General features: G+C 34.5%; 1 protein-coding gene across 4 annotated transcripts in view; it reads right to left on the bottom strand.

Annotated features, from left to right (window-relative positions):
• Positions 1-21853, bottom strand: part of DPH6 (diphthamine biosynthesis 6) — a 184013-nt gene that overhangs the window by 56077 nt on the left and 106083 nt on the right. The gene's annotated exons all lie outside the window — the stretch shown is intronic.

The following is a 21853-nucleotide window of genomic DNA, read 5'->3' as shown; positions in this document are numbered from 1 at the left end:
AGCTGCTGGATCACACTGATGCCATGGTTAAAAATGCTCTTGTTTTCTTTTCTTTTGAGTGATGATACATATTATCTTCGATACTATTTTTTAATCTTCTATGTCTTAAGTTTTGTTTTATACAAAACCATATAAAAATTTATCAGTAGAGACCTGTAACATCTTTAGTAAATTAATTTAAAAACACTGCAAAAATATATTAGCAGAACACCTAAATGACTGTGTATGAACAAAAAGTGATGTTATTCTACCAGAAGGTAAAAGCAAATTTCAGACTGAAAATAAAATGCTGAAGAATGCCACTTGAACAAAGAGATGCTACTTGAACAAAGAGATGGGTCACCTTTTGAAAATGGACTTTAATGGGTGGCCAGACTTACTACTGCAATGCAGTTACTTTGCGCTTATTTTCCAAAATCTTCCCAGCAACACTCTGAAGACCTACTTTTTTTAACAGCAGCCAGGAAAGGAAACATTTATTCTTATTATTCAGACATCTCAAAGATTTTTTTAATAAAATCTTAATGTAAATATCAAAACTTTTCTTCGTCTTATGCTGCACTTCTCTAGAACGTCTGTGCATATCCTAATCAGTGAAACAGTAAATTTTATTCACTATCAAAAGAAAACTAAGTATAGAAGTGGGAAGTAAGGTGGGTGTAAGCAGCTTTGAAGTCAGCACAGGAAGAATTTTGCTAGGAGTAATGACAGAGAAAGGAATATTTCGGAAGAATTTTGCAGAACTTACTGTATAAACTGTAAAAATTCCTCAGAATTAAGAATAATTAAAAAAGAAATCTGTGTCCTAGAAGACATGGCAATCAAACCATGTGACAGACCCATATGCAACTCCAAATCTGTCCTCATAACTGTCTGTGTCTCACAAAAGACTCACACATGTAACTATTGGAAGAGTATCTTATACAATTTGGCATACAAGTTCTATGATTAGCAGCTGAAGAGGGGGAGGAGGCAGAGAGGAAACAATATATCAACTGACACACATCAACTATTTAAATGGTTTAAAATACCTGCAATATTGTTTGATAATGCTATATATAATCCTGAATTTGGAAAAAGTATATGAAACCAATATTTTGGTTTACAGGAACAAATGGTCTTTCTTTTCTTTCTTTTTTTTTTTTACAGTGCTATTTTAAAATATGTGCCACTGAACAAGGGAGTCCAGCCAGCTACCAAGTGGCATACTGACAAGATGAGAAACAAATTCAGAAAGATATGATTCAGAGGGGCACAGGTTTGTTTTTAAAGCAAACCATTCATTTTCACCTCTGCAAAGTGAAATCCATGCATTAGTCAAAAACTCCAATGCAGGTAGTTTATATTCCTACAGGAAAAAAAAATCACACTGATGGTATTTCTTCCTTTTTATCCCCTGTTGAGCTGCTGGTTTTCCATGCATCACCCATGTTAATTATTAGGTAGACAGAAGAGCTGTTCAACCAGTTCACTTCCCCTATTCTTGAACAGATTGTTTGAGACATAATATGAATACTAATTAACGATAAAATATCTGTCAGTGTTTTGAAATACAGACCAAGATAGCACTTTCTTAAAGTATCCTGGACAGTTCTGATACAATTAGCCCCACTGGTCATAAGCAAGGTCATAAAAAAATCTCGGAAGGATTTGAGCAAAATTGGCACCACTTTTGGCTAAGATTCAGTGGGAATTTTGCAGTTTTTTAAAAACCAATTGAAAAAATCCCTCTGTTCCTAACATACTTGTTTGTATCTTACGATGCAATTAATAGAAAAACAATGTTTCCAACAAGCCACCATGTTATGGAAGGGTGGATGCAAGGGGAAAAGAGGGGAAAAGGATAAAAAAATGGCCACAGATTTGCAGCAACTGTATTGCAGGGGGACATAATTTAGAATAAGGGAAGGAGGAGGGGTATCTCTCTTCTCTTTCCCAGTGACTCAGTCATGAAAAGCAAGCATAAATAATCAGCAAGGACAAAGCAGCAAACCAGTACAAACACTGTTTTAGCAGATTTCAAGACGTTGTCTCTGGAATGTTTGAAGCATTATACAGAAAATTGTTAGCAGAGTAAAAGGCATTTAAAACAGGGAAGTCATCATACTATCTTGTTCACAGTACTGAAATCTTACAAGAGGAGCTGTCACAATGTATGGTGTCAGTACTTGTGTTGTGAAAGTGTTCTGCAAAACCCTGCTAGAACCTTGCAACAGTTTATCTTTTTGGAGCACTTACGAGGATAACAGAAGATCTTTCAGGGTGTAGATTCACAGTGTATCCAGCCTGGCCGACTTTCATTATACAGGAAACAGCATAGAAACAAAACTACATTATAAAGGATCTATATTGATCCTTAGAGGATCCATATATATACAGTGGATGTCTCACTAGTATTTTGATTTTCACTGTAGACCATACACATATTTCCAGTGCTAAAATTTAAATAAAGGCTTGAACCAAAGACAACCCTGAAAACTCAAGCTTCATACTGCTGAGATGCTCACTTGTACAAGTGTATTTCCAATATTGTTTCACAGCATCAAGCAGGTTATAAATGGAGACTCATGTGATTCCACATTTCTTCCCTTTTTATTTTCATTTGTATCAGTGCAAGTTAAATGAAAGGTGAGTCCTTACAAGTTAACATAATAGTCTAGCAGCTCTTTTGCTCAGTCAGCACAACTGTAAATAATCAGGGGAGTTCAGTGGGCAATCAGAACCTCAGAGGATGCAATGCATGCTCTCACAGATAGAAAGCAAAGAGATTATTTGAGAATTACTCCTTTTCACAGTGAGGCTGTCTTGCAGGGATAAGTATAATTTATGCTGAGGACATGGCTTATATAGAACCAATAGAAAGCTGTATAGTAGGTTTTTTATCTAAGGTGCTTCCACTTACTAGGAAACAGAAGGAAAGCTTCTATGGTATCATGGAAAGGAACAGTCAGAAGAACTCACTCAGTGCCACTTGGAAATGCTCTATACCATGAAATAGTTTTTACCAGTATTCTAAGTTACCAAAAGTACACAACATATCCCCCACATATATATGTATCAGGAAAAGAAACAATGAGAAAACCAGACTCAATTGTATGAGGTCTAACTTAAGCTGCTAATTAGAAAGGAAAAGCTGCAACTATTATTGCCTAGAAAGAAACAAAAGAAGGAAGTGATAGGATACCTATAGATACGCACTGAGTTTTTATTAAAGGCCAAGAGCAACTATGGAAATGTGATGAAACTGTTCCTGCTGATATTATTAAAACTTGTGATTAGCTGACAATATAAAACTTGCTGGAAACTTCTAACAGAGGGATCTCAAATATACACCCACAGACACTTAGGCAAATGCTAATAGTTGCCCCACAAATGCATGTTTCTTGGAAGGCAGGAGTCAATATGCAATCAGGCAAATCTTTGTTATGAATGCAGTTTGGTGTGTGAGTGACTGCTGCCCTTTAACAGGTCAGGCCGCACAAAAGGTTCAGTGACCCCCTGACCCAACAGCGACACGACCCACTATTAGGCTGAGTCAATGTAAATAAGCAGAACTGACAACACACTAATAGGCTGCCTCTGGTCAGCCACGGCTACCTCTGACCTTAATGAAGACCTAAATCAATTAATACTCCAGGCAATAAAGACCTCTGACTGATTAAGTTAGATAGAAATAATCTTTTCTAACGGGATTAAAGCTGCAAGGTGGTGAACTTTTTATTCAATATATGATAATCCTTTCTTCCTAGGGCCCCTCTTGTTTTAGATAATGATGGCAAAATTGCTTTTTGTAATGTGACATCTTTTATTCAACTGACTAGTATGAATAAACTTTTTAAAGGCAGCATTTAGACAACAGCAATTGAAAAGCTTGAAGTTCATACTGTGAAAACAAATTGTATCTAACTAACACGATTCTAATATACCCAACCTTCAATATAATTCATGTGTTTCTTGAACTGTAAAAATTCATAGTCTGAAAATTCCAGGAATGAGTTCACAACACATAGTTGAGTTTGATGCAGGCTTTCTTCTGAGAAAAAAATGTGCATTAGTAGCTTTATCAGTAGCTAAAGTATGAAGGATATATTCCTAACTACTACTACTACTACTACTACTACTACTACTACTACTACTATTACTACTATTTATTATTACCTTTGACTAAAAATTTTTAAATTGCAAAGACTCCACATATAGCTTAGTCAAATTAGTTTGCACGTCATACTCAAAACTTCAGAACTTCCCTTTGGATATTTTTTTTTTCCTAGTTAGGTCAAAAAAACCCGTTAACAATTAATCAGTAGCATATTATGGCTATTTTATTGAACTAGGTGTAACATTCCCACAGTTTTAAAGGTTTTATAATTCATTTATCAGATGCTGTGAGTCCATTTTGTTATTTTCATTTTGGGATGGATGTTTCAATATGTATCTGATCACCTGATCTACAAATCTACAAATCCCTAATCATTTTGTATTGCTCTTCACTATTAAAATGTATTTTATCAATGTGTGTTTTAAACTTTTCTCTTTGAATTTATATATTTGGGTATTGAAAATTCATAGAACATTTTTTTTTAACAAGAAGTGACTGCAATTTCATGAATGCTAACCTAGGGTGTTATCTAAAACTTTTGTGTATGTCCTAATTTAAATTATACCAAGGAGAAGCATCATGTCACACAGTATACAAACACCAAGCAGCACAAAATCTGGCAGTCCTTTAAACTCAACAGTGCATCTGAAGAAGCCACAATACTGCTATGAATACTAAACCAACATAATGAATATTGCCTTTACTCTATACTTCCCAATTGTAAACACCTCTGCAATCCTCTAAAAGTCAAATACCTCAAAATGAACCTTTTGACAGTGCTGGATTTACAGCAGGCAATCTCATCTAATACATTTCTGAAGGTCTGTAGTACCTTGAAGATTAAAAAAATGCTAAAGGTAGAGACTTAAGAGGGATGATCATGACAAAAACTTAAGGTAAGATCAAAGTATTAGCTTGAAACTAATCTTTCAAAAACTGTTCTATCAAAGAAAATTGTAGTAGGTGCATACATATTTTTGGCAGTGTGTTGGTTATTTTTAAATGTTGATCAATGTCAAATCAATTTTATTTTGCTCTACAACTGACAGAAAAAAAACCCCCACACTTTTGATTTACAGAAGACAAAGATTCAAAAACTGAAATTTTCAACAGAAAACCCACCTCACAAACTGTCATTCATATTCCAAGGTATTATTAGACATAACTCAAAAATAAATGCAGTTTTAAAGTCAGAACCTGTTGTTATAAACATTTAGAAAGATTCCAATAAAGTGGGTGAGAAAGGCTTCCCATCTAATACATCCATGTGGGCATGACAGACAGCCAGTCTGAAATCATCTCCAAAATTCTTGTTTTAGTTGACTTAGAATCTCCAATAGAGAGAGAGATAAGAAATGAACAAAATGGAGGTAAAAATATTCTTTCCTTAGTTCGCATATTTTGGCCCGTGTGCTGTGCTAGTGCCCAGGGTACATATTGTTCCTTCCTGGAAAATTACAGTAGACAGCTTAAACACTTAATTGCCATAGAGGATAAACTGTTCTCCACATTCTGCAAGGTGCTTTTTCCTAAATATAAAAAGAGCAGTCTCCCTATTTTAAAATGAGCAAGCTAACAAGAGTATTAATCTTTGATGCATTTCTTCCTTGGGACAGTGGAATTCTAGTCTTCATGACTATTAATCTGCCACCTTTTACAAAGCCTACCATTCCTCTCAAGCTTTTGAAAAAAATCACAAGTTCTCACACAAGCACATTAGCAAATCTGCCAACTGTGAAAAATTGCAGAACACTTAGCTTTATGAACATACCTTATCTAAAAGATGGAGTAAAACCTCCAAACTGATTAACACTTCCTCATTTATTATTCATGTCACTTCAAATAAAGATGCCAAACACAACAAATTTTTAAAAAATGTACTCAGATGAGTCTATTCCTAAAAATTGGGGTTGGGATTGCGAATGAGCCACTTAAATTGGTATTTACTAGAGAAACTAAAAGCCTTGTCAGGGTCCAGACAAACAAGGTAAGAAAGACTAGTATCCAACAGTGTAAAGTGAGAGAAATGACTCAATGTGGACATGAACTCTCGAGCAATAGATACCACATTTTTAGAAAATGCATATTATGTCTGCTGCAGGTGATTGTGTTTTTTAGTGAATTCTATATGCAGAGATAAGGGAGGACAATGTTTATAATTCATATGGATTCTTAAAATATCTGGTAAGGCATATCTGAAAACAATTTTTTAACTCTCCCAAATATAAATGCTGTTAACTAGCTGATAGTCTGTGAGGAGAGAGTAATGGAAATGCCAATGTAACTGAAGTGGGGTGCCGTAGGGATTGGTATTAGGCTTGATTTTGTTTAACATCTTCATTAAGTCAGTGGAAGAAGGGATTAACAGCATGATAATGAAACCCACAGAGGATACTAAATTGGAATGTGCACCAGTAGAAATAATAAAAATGGACACAGGTTTGTAATAAATGCAGCAAATAAGAAAATGAGACAGCTTAGGAAAAATGAAAACTCATGCCAGAACATATGGCAAAAATATTTTGAAATACAGATATTCAGAACAAGGGAGAAAACTTGACTGAGGAATTGCTGAACAGTTTATATTAAAAAATAACTGCTTTTTACTAAAAGCACATTCAGTATAGGACAAAAGAAGTTGCAGTCTCTGTTCCCATGACACTGGTCTAATCAAAGAGTAAAATTTGTTACAATTACCCAAATTGGTATCATAACCTTTACAAAAAGTAAGATATGATTTCCATAGTACAAAGGGAAGTCTGTAAAAGTTCAGATGATATCAAAGCTTTAGATGATTCTTCAGAGCTAAGTCTTTTTTCAAAGAGTTTTTAGATTTCTTCATTAACACTGTTTTTCAGTTTATAGCTCAGCATAGCAGCATTCAAATTATGATAAGCATCTTAATCTGCCAGGGTAAATATGTAAAATTAACTCCCCTCTGTTTTCACCCTCCTCTGCTAAGCAGAAAATGTCTACAACTTACATGAGGTTACCTAAGAATTTATTTGGGGTTCCCACACAGCTCGTTTTTGGTTTTACTATTTAATCCTAAATGTATTTTCATAACAAAAGGTTTATAAAATATCACCAGAGAAAGATAGAGCTGGCATATACATAAGACAATCCTCCCTCCTTCATTTCTACTTTTTTCCTCTTCTCTACAGTTTCTCTACAGTTCTAGGGAACTGGATAGCACATAAGGGAGAGAGGTTATAGGATAACTCTATCCATACACATAATATCTAAAGGAGGAGAGACAAAAAATGAAGTGATGTGATTTCCTTAGCTTCCTATAGGTGTTTATATTACAGACTTTGTCTCTTCTACTTTTATTCTTAAACATACAATCTACTTAGAAAGGGATCTCATGATTTCCTTCCCACATTAACTGAAGCTTCTACTGACAATTTCCACTTAAAGTAAACGAAATCACCAGTTCAACTATCACTGCAGTGATAAAATAAAACAAGGAAGCCCAGTAGAAATGTCTAGATTTAAGTTTCTATTAACAATAAGGGTGGCACTGCTAAAGGCTGCAGTACTGTTGTGGAATTCAGCATCCAAGGAGAATCAAGACTGCAGTCATAAAATCCTATAAAGAGTGAGTTGTTTTTTTCCCTTTTCTACCTGTCTACAGTCCTTATTCATGCCAACTGTCAAATAGCTTAATGTGATTATAAACAGAAGAGGGACAGATAGGCAGAGAAAATACTCTGTACTGAAAAGTGAAAGCTGTTCATCACACGACAGTAATTCACAGTGTATGAAACACATTAACACCGTGACATTCTATTCTTACAGAAAAGATTTTGTTCCCAGCCTTCACTTGGCTTAATATTCTCACTTGAAATATGCTGTGCATGATTGTCACTGGCTACTTTAAGAGGGTTTGTGATAACTGGGAGATGAGAAAGAAGCACTTGCATAAAACCAAGAACCAGATAACTTAAAACAAGTTAACTGTAACTACAGTAAGCTAAATGTAATAGTTCTTATTCTAGCCATAGAGTGTGGTTTTGTTTTTTTTTTTTTTGCTTTTGCCCGTTCTCCATGTATACCTACTCTCACATGGATTTTACTTGCATCATGCGTACCTAAGCAAAAACCAACACACTAAAACAGCTTAATGTATGACAAAGATTATTTAGTGCAGAAGTCCAATTTATAATACATGCAACCATCATTTCCCAGTGGAAATGAAAGGAGACATGTACCTGTACAATATATACAACAGAACCTACACGACATACAGTACTTACCACAATCCTCTGCTTATTTATTCATATTTCAGTGATAATACTTCCTTAAACAGCAAATATCTTTCTCTAGGGATACATCTTTCAATGCAAATTTGCAAGTCAAGTTCTGATTATACTTACAGAAACTGCAAGTTTCAACAAAGATCTACATATATACTTAATATTCTTTTACTTGTTGTATGCTTAAATTCTGACCTTTTATCAGAATTGCAGTGAGGACAACATCCTTATTTAAAGTAACATTAAATTTCTAACCATGCAATGAGGCAGTTTACTATGGAGCTTTCAGTGGGCAGACACTCACTTAGATTGGCAGCAGTTCAAGGAAAGAACTTACCGATTGATAAAGTGGTAACTTGCATTTAAAAATTAAATTTCTGAAAAAAAATTTATTTTAATTCTGATTCATAACTAGACTCTAACTGTATTGTAATTATATTCTGTAGAGGAATACACATTCATCTGGGTATGGAGTCACTATTTTGCATTATATATTTTCTTTTTTTTGGGGGGGTGGTAGATTTTGGTTTTTGCGTACATTCAACTTGTTCCTTTTGGTACTCATTTTCATGGAATTTTCTAAGTGCTTTAAAAGGATAAAAGTTGAGAATGGAAATTGCACTATACTGACAACATAGTGAGTACGAAGTTACTAATAAAATACGTATCTCATATTGTCCATTCAAGCTGCAGCCAGGTTTGTATCCATCTCATATCACTAAGCAACGTCATGAACCAGTGCCTGCAAATTTACTGTGTGCTTAGCTATTTTGTTTGCATTATTATAAAAGTAATTATAACTGCAGAGTCAAGCCCTCGGATATAGAAAAATGGGTAGAAAGCCAAGTGTTGAAACAAAAAGAGGCTAAATAAGAGGAAAGGAGGGGCAGACTACAGCAAAGAATAATCCAGCAATTAGGTTAATAAGCTGCAGTATTGCTGAGACCCAGGCTCAAATCCCTTCTTTAGTATTTTCCTTTTGCCTGGTAATGACAGAGGTGTTGTGACAATGGGCACTCCAGGAAGCACATCTCTTAATATCTTCTACTGGAACTGTTCTGTTTTGTTTAAATAAATTCATGATCTTGGATAGTATAGGATGGCATGATCCTGCTCTGTGATGAAAAGTATTGGTTACAATGGGCAAAATCTTTATAATGAACATGAAATCAAAACTGATTTCTATCTTGATAGTCTAACATTATCCAAAAAGGAAATAACAAGCATTACAAACTGCTATGAGCTGGTCATTGTTACCTTACAGTTTTTTAAATTATAAACATTTAACACTGTGAAAGTCACTCAAGATAAGCCTTACACTACAGAATATTCAGGCAGATAATTCTATATGAACAGAGATTTTGTGAAATATTTAGGCTACTTCAAAAGACACAAGATGACAAAATAAAAACCATGCTGGGGAGGGAGTTTTTACCACATTTTTTGAAAATTAAAAAAAAGGCTTACACATGTCTAATTTGAACATGAAATGGGATCAAGAAGTTCTCTTGGATGTATAATGGTTAAAACTGAAGCACAGAAATAATGAATTAGAAACAATATCAATGACATTATTATCAGAAAAGCTTTGAATTTTAATTTGAGTTTTGCAAATAACCTATAGAGTATCTCTTCAAAAACAGAGGCTGTAAGGCTGTATCGAAGTCTACAAACAGAAAATAGTTTAAGTATCTAATATTGCATTTTGAGCTAAGGGAAATTATAGGTACGTTACTGAAAACATAACCTTGTATGACAATAAAATGTCTAATATTTTGCTTGCTCAACCCAACAGAATGAGCTTCTAATTATCAGCTAAACAACGCACAGTATTCGAAAAGCATGCAAAAATGCCAAAATTTTCAGTGATGGAAACTATCTCATATAAACTTTACATTCTATTTATATGACATAAAGACTGAAGTCGCCTGACTTCACCATTCACCTAGCTTTTTAAAGTTGCATTTTAGGATTTTGCAAAAAGACTGGGTTTTGTTATTAAAAAAAGTTTGGCCTAAGTTCAAACAGCACAAATGATTTATTACCAAGTCCACTGAGGCATAGTTAACACACAGTATCTTTCAGTGAGTGATTCCAGGGTTCACATTTGGCAATGTAACTGATCACATCATTTGACTCCAAACCTCAGAGCTTCTGACATTCAGATCTCAATGAGTTAACTCATATAGCTCTCCAACAAAAAACAATTACATGTTTTTGCAGAAAATCTATCACATGCTGATAGTGAATAATTAAATGTTCAAACCAAAGAGAAATGAACTGTTTCTGTAATGTATGTTTTAAACTTCTAATAGCTAGTCTGATTCTTCAGAAAGATAGCTGTTACAATCAGGAAGGGCACTAATGGGGAATGGAGAAGGGTATAAAAGAATAATGCCTCTATATGAGGAAAGGTGGAGAAAAAGGGTTATTCCACCTGCTATTTTTATGTCTTGATTTTAACGCTAACTAAATGTCATAGATGTTTCTGTAAAGGAATGTTTTTCACTGTATACCCTGGCTTTGTTAGGTGATGTAATGCTTTGATTTTATGCACACTTCAGTAAAAGCAGAAATTGCACCTTGCAGGATGAGGCTCTGAATGCAGAACAAGATAATAGTGAAATTCAAATGAAATATGCCATTTAAAACATACTTAGAAGACAATAAATCAGTTCAACACCTTCCCAACACAGGAAACTGAGAGTTAACCAGTGTACTCAATTTTAATTTTTTTTAAAGGAGGAATAAATCTGCTATAGGGAGCTGCTTTCATAGACCTTTGAAGGTCTTCAAAACTCTTGCTAATATGTTATTCTCTCAAAAATATTCCCATAATTCTGCTGTCTCCCATAATTCCTTGCCTCAAGATTCATCTGTCAACTTTGATGCATCTTTTAAAGTACCCCTCCAAGCCTAAAAACCATGACTACAGACCACAGAAGAGAACTCTTTGCTTTGAAACTATCTGATCAATCAGAAGATCATTTACCTGCAAGCATTATTTGGTGAAGCTAAAGCGGCACATCAACCAGCAGCATCTGAAGGCTGAGGCAGCAAAACGTCAACAACAAATTGTCATTGGCATTCCATTTATGAACCTTCAAACAGCATCAGATCTTTTCCATGGGAAACCAGATCAGGTCAGACTGGAGCTGAATATTTCTTAACAAGCTAACCATCAAAAGAACTTACGTTTTGAATAAAAAGGCTATCATTTGTTGATTTGAATATCAAAGGGATCCACTGCAAACTCCCAGTCTAGAAAAACCTCCCTAAGCTACACCAGACAGGTGTTTAATAATCTATTATTAAGGCACTATTTTAGGTTACTCAGAATCATAAAAAATAGCTGTAACTGTGAAGCTGCAAATGGGACTGCACAAAGAAATGAATGCTATTAACATACTATTAACAATTCAAAAGAATGAGTTGACATACCAATCAAACTTGTTAATTGACTGTCAATGGCCTGTCCCTGAATATACAACATGACTGCATTATATATTTCAAATGCTGACAGGAAGACAGTTTCATTTGCATTAACTTCATAAACTGATCAACAACCAAACTGCCACATACATTTATAATGGGAAGCTGAATAATTTCAATATTCATGCAGCTCTGTAATTGTAAATTAGGTGCTGGCAAACAATACAATACTGTACATCCTCTAAAATATCCTAAATTTCTCTGACCTACTTTCTTTTTTATTTTAAAAGAACAGTGGAAAAAGTTGTCTCTTACGGGGATGATTATTACTTTAATTTATGGTTGATGCCTTAGGCAAAATTTGTTTGCAACCTAGTTTGCAACCATTGTTTTTAACTGGTCCACAATATATGAGGCACACAAGGTGATGTAAAATTTTTCTTGCTTTGGTTCTGTGAAGTGTAAATATCATTAAAATACAGAGTAAATCTGTAAAAAACCAAAGTGAATGAAAATATGTACTATTTCCTTGCTATGACACAAAGCAGATGACAGCAGTGAAACCACTGAAACTTTCTAATTAGACATTGAAACATGTAATTTAAAGTGGAAAGTACTGTTCTTGCACATCCTTCCCTGTGTCCTAGAATTTACCGCCCTCAGAGGTCCTGTCTATATAAAGTATGTTTCCTAAAAATATCTCATAATTACACCCATTCAGTTTCATTGGGATTGACAGTGATAGTAGCTGAAATGGCTGTGATAGTGCTGCCATTTTAGCCAAATGGTTAGTCAGACATACTCTGAGCAAAGGTGTCACAAATCATAGGGACTGAGAGCAAAAGTGCTTGTGGCGCTACCGTATTTCTGCACATATTTATCCAGCAGAAATGACCAAGGCTGATAATAGGAGGAAAATGACACAAAGAATTCCCAATAAAAGGCAGAGGCAAATGAAATCCTTTCATTTTTCTGGTTAATATCCAATCCTGCAACACTTAATAGCTTGCACTTCTGCTTATTGAAAAACACAGTTCTATCTAAACTAACAGAGAAGTCTTCAAATGCTGTCATTAATGACTGCATGCATGAATATCAATTTGTATGCCTTAACCATATAATGAAGATATGAAAGAAGAAATTTGTTTTTATTTGTTCTTGAAATGCTATTGGCATATTTGTCACTGTTTATATAGAAATAGTAATATCTCAGTCACTTTGAGAATCAGAGAAATAAAGCTAAACAGAAATGTCATAAATGAGGATTAAGTCTTGTGGGTCTGAAAGTGTTCCACTGAAAGCTAAGTAGTAATTGATCAAAAATTCCATAACTGTCAGGTCAGTCACGTTCCCTCTATATCTGTATGACCTGGAGGTAGTATAAGTTTTAAACATATCAACTGTAAATGCACGTTGTCTTCTTTCCCCCTCTTTTATTACTACTACTTTCACCCTGTCAATCCAACAGTCACTTCCCTGGCTTTAAAGTTATTGCAAGAAAGAGCCAAGCACTACACACCAGCATAACCATACAGATATGATATAAACGTCCAATAAATCTGTAGTCATGGCAATCTTCTCCTGCATTTCCTTTCAGATAAACAATATCAGAGGACAATTTCTCTGCTACCTAGGTGAGCTGCTATATTTTAGATTTTATTATTTGTAAGACTGAAAAGCAAAAAATATTCACATTTATTGTTCTAGCAACTGCAATTGAAGAGTAGAAAGACTAACAAATGGAAATATAAAATCTTTAGGAAAACTGAATATAGGAGCCACTGGGGTGATGGCAGTCCCAAATCATCCTAACTGGTAATCATGAAAGATTACTTATACTACAAACTAGATATTAGCTTTGATATTTTCCCTGAAGTATAAGCTGAGTAACTGTCATACTGAATAACATCATATGATGGGTACTGCTAAGTTCTTAGACTGACAAAACAAGGATCATTAAAGCTCCAACATTCTTTCAGATAATCAATGTAATATAAGCAGTATGTGATTAAAAGCATTTAAGACATGAAAAGTGTCAAGGTAAAGAACAGCTTATTACTCAAAGGATGTAGCATCTATAAATCCAGCCACATTTGAAGGAGCTGGTCATTTATTACTGCTGCTAATGGTAATACACAACTACAGTGAATTCAGTAATTCATGCTCCAAGATTTATAAACTTTGATCATAAAATATATACATATACACAGCAAAAATACATGCACATATAAATATTACTGTAACAGAAATGGTGTGATGTACGTTCATGTTTCAAAAAGACACTTGATTAATTCTAAGAAGCTACAGTTTGTCTGCAGTGCTTCAAAATTTACATTTAAAATAGTGACATTCTAATTTACCCAAGTAAACATTTTCAGTGAAATCTTCACCATATTAGCTGAAATCTCTGAGACCCTAAATAGCCTGCAGCCAGCATAACTTTGGTAGGTGGGATAAAAACTCCTGTTCTTGGGAAGAATAAAACCTTCTATTATGCAGATGAAGTCCCATCCATGTGGGAAATGGTGCTTTCTTGAAGATCAGCATGAGGCTAGAAAACTAATTTGGACACAAAACTTGATTATTACAGAACTCATAATCATCTTTTAATTAGATGGCAGGCTCCTCAAATTAAGCTGTCTGTAGAAAGCTCAGAAAACATTATGGATATTTTATAGGACAAAAAGGCTTAAGTCAAATGAATACTGATCTGCACTAGACCATTTGTTTTGTATGAGGATAGCAAGTACAAGAAAGGTGTAACCAGGGTTTTTGCTGAATGCATTACTGTCAGTTGCTGTGTGATTAATAGCAAGATCAGGACTTGTATTATACTGTACTGCAGAGGTAGAGGGATTCAACCAAGTAACCTTATTCCAAGTTTGTGACAAAACAACAAGCAGCTTAACATAAACCTGTCTGTATTTGCCATTTTAAATAGAAAATTTAAAATGAACAAGTAAAAAAATGATTGTAACAAATTTATCATAACAAATAAAGAACTAGAAAATTTTAGTGGATTTGATGCCTAACAAAGATATTCTAGCTTACATTACAGTCCTCTTCCCTCTTCCACAGAAGAAACACTAAATCACTGTTGCAGCTCTTAAAAATAGTGTAAATAAAAATTTATATTAAATGGTTCCCCCAGTTTGATTTAAAATAAGAAAATATTAAAGGCATAAGGTCTTCCACATTCCTGAGCAGTTGTGCAATATCAGTCCTCATTTTGGGTGTGAAACTACAACAATATTAGCACATTGGCTTATACTTTCTTCTCACATACAGGTGCCAAGGAGAGTGCAGGAGGAATAAAGAAGTAATCTCATAAAGCTAGAATATGCCTTATATTAAAAACATAGTTTTAATACTAGTTAATTACTGAGAAAGTAGGAGTAGCATAAGCAGGAAACTAAATTATCAATTATTTCAATTTCAATTTTAGTATTTTCACATAGGGAGAGAAGTAAACACTCATCGATAATATTAATATATTTGAGATTAAAACTATAGCACTGATCAGAAAACACCAAAAATTCAGGGTACATATGGAAACTTCAGGTAGATTGGATATGTGAAATATGAATGCATTTGCATTGTAAGTACACACTCATATTAAGGAAGAGTTACCCAAACTTATTAGTAGGACATTTAAAGTTAGGACAAGCACAGTAAAACGATCAAATTAAAAAACTTCTGCAAAGTTTTCTTCCTTAACTTAAATGTTAGAAGACCTTTTATTTTTCTCCAAAAAAATCCTGATACTTTATGATATTGCTTTCCAATTGCTACACCTAATCTTCCTAATATATAAGGGATATTTCCTGAGATGAGTTACAAAAAGGCAAATTTGAGGTTTCTGCCTGCAGCTACCTGTGATTCATATTACCTATATATCTGTAACACTTTTCTTCTGAAGGCTCTGCAGCTCACTGTACAGGTAAGTGATTTTTACAATTTTTTCTGAAACTTACTCAGCAATTATGGGAAATAAGTAAAGAACATATTTCAGTGCAGGGTTTATCAGGCATTTTATAGGATCAAGTTGGGACAAAGGATCTTTTGTAACCACTGAAAACTCACCATCATCCTATCTTCATCTAATTTCACATTTAATTTATTGAATTCAAATTTATTGCTACCTTTTCAGAATTTGAGAAAAAAATAACCTTGCAGACATGTCACTGTTACAAAGAAAGCTGGAACTTCGCACAATCTGAGCCACAGGCAGAGCTGACTTATTCTTAAAGCAATTCCTCAAATACAGAACAAGATCTGACAGATTCTTTCACATGAGGGAAAGGCCTGGAAAGAAAATGTTTGGCAAATGTTTAGTAAGCTACTCATTTAAGGAATACTCAAGTCTTTTCCATCCCACTAGTAGAAGTCTGCTGTGACTGTCTCCAGAGGACCAAGTCCCAAATAAACATATTTTATACATCTCCTTTTTTAACTTTATGTGCCCTTTGTCCAAGGACTGAGATCAATCTAAAAACTCCAGAATTTATATGTATTTGATAACATTTGTCGAAGTCCAATTTAGCATGACTAATAAAATTTTAACAAAGTTAAAGCAGCAGAAAATAAAATCAAGAGTATCTCAACTGAGTGTGTATCAAGGAACAGTTGCAACAATTGCAAGCTGTATGACCCTGACATGACAAAGAGTAAATCAAACATTACTCAGTAATACAGTTGCCCTTAGTGCTAATATATTATTTACTGCCCTCATCCCAGCCTTCTCAGGAATCCCATTGTGTTCAATTATGATTATGACAATCCCCTTTCTGCAGAGGCAGGGAACTGGCAAGTATGCAGAGAAGTAAACAGAAGCCTCTTCTGTCATTGATTAGTCTCAACATTGCCAATCTTGCTCACTGGACATTTGACCTTAATAAGAGTAGTTGTCAGGTCAACCCCCAACAGAGAAAAATCTCCACAATTTAGGGCTTTTAATGTCCAATTTTCTACAAGAAGAATGTAATTGTAATTTCTTTCTTATATATTTATTTCTTTATGTATTTCTTCATATAGATATTAATGACTTTTATTGCCATGAAATTAGACTGTTGTATAAATCTGGCATGTTAGAGATCCCGAAGTGATACTGATCATCTGTATCAGCTCTGTTTGACCTTGGATTGCTAAGACATTGAAGAGGGACTCTTTCTCCTCTACAAGCTAAGAGAGTTTCTTTCTATTACAGAGGCACTGGGTTTGCCTGTCCTAAACGGAAAAATTGGAATGAACCTAAAGATAACTACCTGCAGGTGCAAAAAATGCAAATATTAGACCTCAACAGAACTAGTCTGCTTTCTTGCACAAAATAAGTACGCCAGGGAATTTACAGTGTCTCACAAACAACTCTAAAACTTGATGCAACTGTGGTCCTAAAAGGTTAATTGCGGTTTTAATCCATCTCCATAATTACAAATTGGCCATTTTTCTAGAGTTCTGAGACTCCATATAAAGAAAAAAATAACCATGAGGGAAATATAGTGACATAGAAATTTGCAGTAAAAGAACCAGTACAATTAAACAATTTGCCCAGGTCCAGAAAGGAAGTCTTGTATTTAAAACAGATGATCAGATGATTTCAGTGAGCATCTCAAGATTTTTTAACCTTTCAAGTCCCACCTTACCCAGTTAGATCTTTTAGCCCAGACTGTCTGAATTAGCAGTAAAACAATGTATAGATGTCTAAGATGAGTCTAGTAACAGTAACATCATGTGTTTTGGAACATGGCAGGTGACAGTCCTAATCAGATTACTTTCTTCTTTTGTCCTCAAAAAGATATTTAGTTCTAATTCATTCAAGTAAATTAAAAACTTTTAACTTTTTATTAAAATTAAAAAATTTTAATTCATAGCAAGGATTTCATAGTCAGGAAGTTTTTCCTGAAGGTTACGTGACTAATAGCTCTGGAGACTTAAACAGAATGTTTATTTACAATCGTATACAGCATCACCCAGAGCTCCTGAAGTCACTCTGTCAGTAAAGCTTAAAGTTATTCTAGGGGGACACCAGAGTTTAGTCTCCAGGACAGCTGAGTCATTTGCTTCACAGCTGACAGAGTACTGCAGTGTAGTCTGAAATCTCACAGTTAAGTCAGAATTGTTATGCATAATAAAAGCAGTAACCCAGTTTGAAAAAAGGACGTAATATAGTAGTTTAAACTTTTTTATAGAATCACAGTAGAAGTAAACAAAGATCCTATAATGATGAAACCCCAAGCCTTGCAATATCCATGGATCTGACAGCATGATCTCTGTGAGATACTGTCTCACTGCTCATACAATCTAAACCACTATGACGTGCTACAATGCAAGCCCACAAGTAACATCAGTTTGTATTAGTTTCATCATCCTGATACCTGAGGTTTAGAATCCATCACCTAAAGAATACATAAAAATAACCTCTGAAATATTGTTGTCCAGTGTGTATCTCATGTGTGTCTTTAGCAGAAACTAGATCTCTAAACGAAAGACTATCTCATCTGAAATTCCTGCCTGAAGTCCTAAAACTGCAGATGTTTCATTGTAAGTTCCCCTCAGTACTCAGGCCTTACTCATATGCACATGCTTCAGACCTGCCCACGCATTCTAAAAATCTCTGGACACTCCCTATATCTAAGTGGCGACCTGATCAACAAACTATGAGTTCTCTGTGTCTTCTGCCACAATAATTTCACAATACATTAATGTCTTTGTTCAACTGACTTACGAAAACTTACTACAAGATAGCAAACTGGAGAAACCTGACCTAAAGTGTACTTTCTGAACTCAGTTCCATGGTTCAATTCTACAGAGCAATGCAGTCTTTGGTATAGTTGCTTTTTCAACTGGAACAAAAAACTGAAATAAACACAGACAATGAAATGAAAATTACAACTGTGGCATCACCTAGTACAGTGCCATGGGGAAGTTTCCCTTATATCTGTATGTATAGCAGAAAATTAATTTCTAATTTTAAGTGAGAGCTATGAGGAATCTCTGTCAAACTAATAAAATATTTTCAGTTGCAAACACAGACTTCTTAAAATTAAACATAGCAATCAATTGGCCTCTGTGTGAGTTAAAATTATGGTTTTAATTATATGTAAATCTCACAAGTGTATGCCTCAGTCCTCATTACAAAACAATAAATATCTTCATAACAGTTCAAATAATTCAAAAACATCCCAAATCTTTCAGGATACTACTGCTGAAAAGTACTGCAATTATGCTAAACTTTGAAAGTTTTTTATAACTAATTATTATAACTACATAGGTCCTTCATCTGAAAGCCTGAGTTAAAGATGGAATATAATTTATGGTTTTGCCTAACCATGGGCCTTTCAAAGTGAACCTTAAAAACAGTATCTTTATGGATCTTCCATCTACTGCTTATTTTGTGAATATATTTTGAAGGCAGTATCTTTAACACCACTACAGCTGAAATGAATATCTATCTTTATTTAGCACTTAAATGGCTATAATTTTATCACTTTTTTTGAGGGCCACAGTTGCATCAAGACATATGGATAATCAAAATCTTAAATCAGGTAGCATACATGTAGCTATCAGAAAACCTGCAACATTAATACGGAATATTTTACATCTTCCCGTGAGAGAAATGTGAGACAAATGTGAAAAGACAATCCTGAAAAAAAATGTAATTGATATTTCTCGGTTTTGAGCTATTATTAAACCACTAAAAGCTAAATGCATTTATTTCTGAGAAAACAATCTCTTGCCAAAAACAATTCAGTAGAATCCTAGGTACTAAATTGTTGAGGAAAGAGTTCATTTCCTATGAAATTCCTCTGAATCTTTAGAAGAGAAGTCTTTAGACAAACCCTTGCAGTGATTCACAGGCTGATATAAATTTCAGAAGAATATGCAAGTCATTTGAATGGGATGGGAGCAGAAAAAAAAAATCAAGTTACATAAACAGACTTATCATTTTTTAACTTTGGGTTTTTTTTTTTCACTTTCTTCTGTCCATAAATTTTATTCTGTATTTATACATCTCCAGACATCTGTCAGCTCATCCAGAGCAGAAACTTCACACGCACTTGTGACTATTCACATCTTAGACATGCCCACAACACAAGGATGAATCAAACCTACGATGCACACACAGAGGAGACTTTTACTGTAAGACTTCCCTAGAACGTAAGAACTCCGACCATGATGGGAGTCCCTCAGGTTTGTTTGAAGTTCTTCTGAATTCTTTTAACAGGGTTGCCTTCAACTTGACCTTCAAGCATATTTACGTGCTTAAAGGACACCAATTAATTGAAAAAGCTGTTCAGAAAATAAAAATTAAGTAAATAAATAAATAAATACACTGAAACAAATCTCAGTTAATTGGCTGCTGTTGTAATTACTGCTGTAAACTTTCAGTTTAAATGAAATTACCATATCGTACAAGAATGCACCCTGGAAAAGCTAGAACATGAGTATGAAACAAATAAACCCTAGCATTAAATCTCTAGGTTTTGCACTGAATCTTTATCTCTCCAACTCCTTTTAAAGGCTGCATTCAATTTTTGTATTCCAGCATTCTCTATATGAAACTGTTGTATATGAAACAACAGTGTTTTTCCGGTTGACACTTCATTAATATTTTTAGCATTCATAGCAAACAAGACTTGCAGTCAGTAAAAAGATTCTTATACCCTGGGTAAATTTCTTTCCCAACCACTTCCAGCCTATCACTACCAGCTGTTTAAGACTGAACTGGCATAAAATGGACCCAAGTTTCACTCTTAAGTTTACTTACATGAGGGTAGCTTAGAGCAGAATTTTTTTATCAAATCACATTCAATATGCAGAAAATGCAGATGCAACACTGATGAACAAAATGAAAAATAGAGACCACAATAATTGCTATTAGTTATTCAACTTTCACATGAAATCCCATTTTTTAGAAAATATCAGTATCTGTATTATACATGCATACTTCTAAAGTTTTGAGCCTCTCTTACACACAACCAGAGTTTCAAAGTTGCTTAGCAGCTAGCAGCTCCCATGGAGAAATGGAGAGCTCAGAAAAATAGAAAATGTTAAGAACTGCAATCTTAATATGAAAATGCAGTTAGTTAATTACCAGTATGGTGAAAAGAACGGATTTTTGTTTTAAATTACTGTCACGCTGAGCCCTTCTGAATGCTAGTTAAATGATGAAAGTATTTAATTCTTTTTGCAGAGAAACCTTTTCTATAATCAAAAGGAAGGGAAAAAGAATTGATGCAGGAATAAAAATTGTGTATAGGGCTAGGAAGCAAATATGAATGGCTACCTTTCCTGCTTTGCATAGAAAACAACAGAATTGTGATCAGACATATTGCATAGAGCTAAACTAAAGAAGAATGGCAAAAGTGGTGGTGAGGTGCCAAGGCAAGCAAGCAGCGTTTCAGATCCTCCTCCATGATTTACACGTACTGAGTCCCTGTATGCACGTTTCTTAAATTACAGTAATTAACTTTTTGATACTCTGAACAGGAGGTAAGGCTGGGGAAGCACACAGACAAAGAGGGATTCAGCTGAGAGTGTAATAAACTGAACTAATCACTTGGAACCTGCTCATCTTTAATCTGCTTTGGTCTTCCCTCTTGGGACAAGAAAACACCACCAGTCATACTGGAGGTCTTACTCATCCATAGCTCTCTCTGCTTCCTCATCTTACTCTTTTTTCAATTTACAATTTTCCATGCCCTACATCAAGTACTTCCCAGAATAACACTTCAGATCCAGTAAATGAGACGTCTGCAAGTATGGTTGACATCTTCATTTCCTGCAAGATTGCTGAGAAAACTCACACTTAAATAACTATTTTATGGTGTATCCATGTTATAAGAATAAATCAAAAGCTATTTATTTTCTGGAAATTTCTTCCAAATTTTTAGGTTTAAGGAAAAGACTCTAGTTCAGAAAAAAAAAAAAAAGTAACAGCTTTTAAAAATTATGCCAAATTAAACCTTGGCAATACTTGCTACTTTTCTCCAAACTCTCAAGAGCTAAATTAAAAATACATCTAAGTCAGTTCAACGAATTAACTTTTTTTTGCACAAATTAC

Source organism: Melospiza georgiana, chromosome 6 (assembly GCF_028018845.1).
Source record: "Melospiza georgiana isolate bMelGeo1 chromosome 6, bMelGeo1.pri, whole genome shotgun sequence".
NCBI classification, from domain to species: domain Eukaryota; kingdom Metazoa; phylum Chordata; class Aves; order Passeriformes; family Passerellidae; genus Melospiza; species Melospiza georgiana.
The sequence above is the reverse complement of the archived record's forward strand: the minus strand, read 5'-3'. Positions and strand labels throughout refer to the sequence as shown.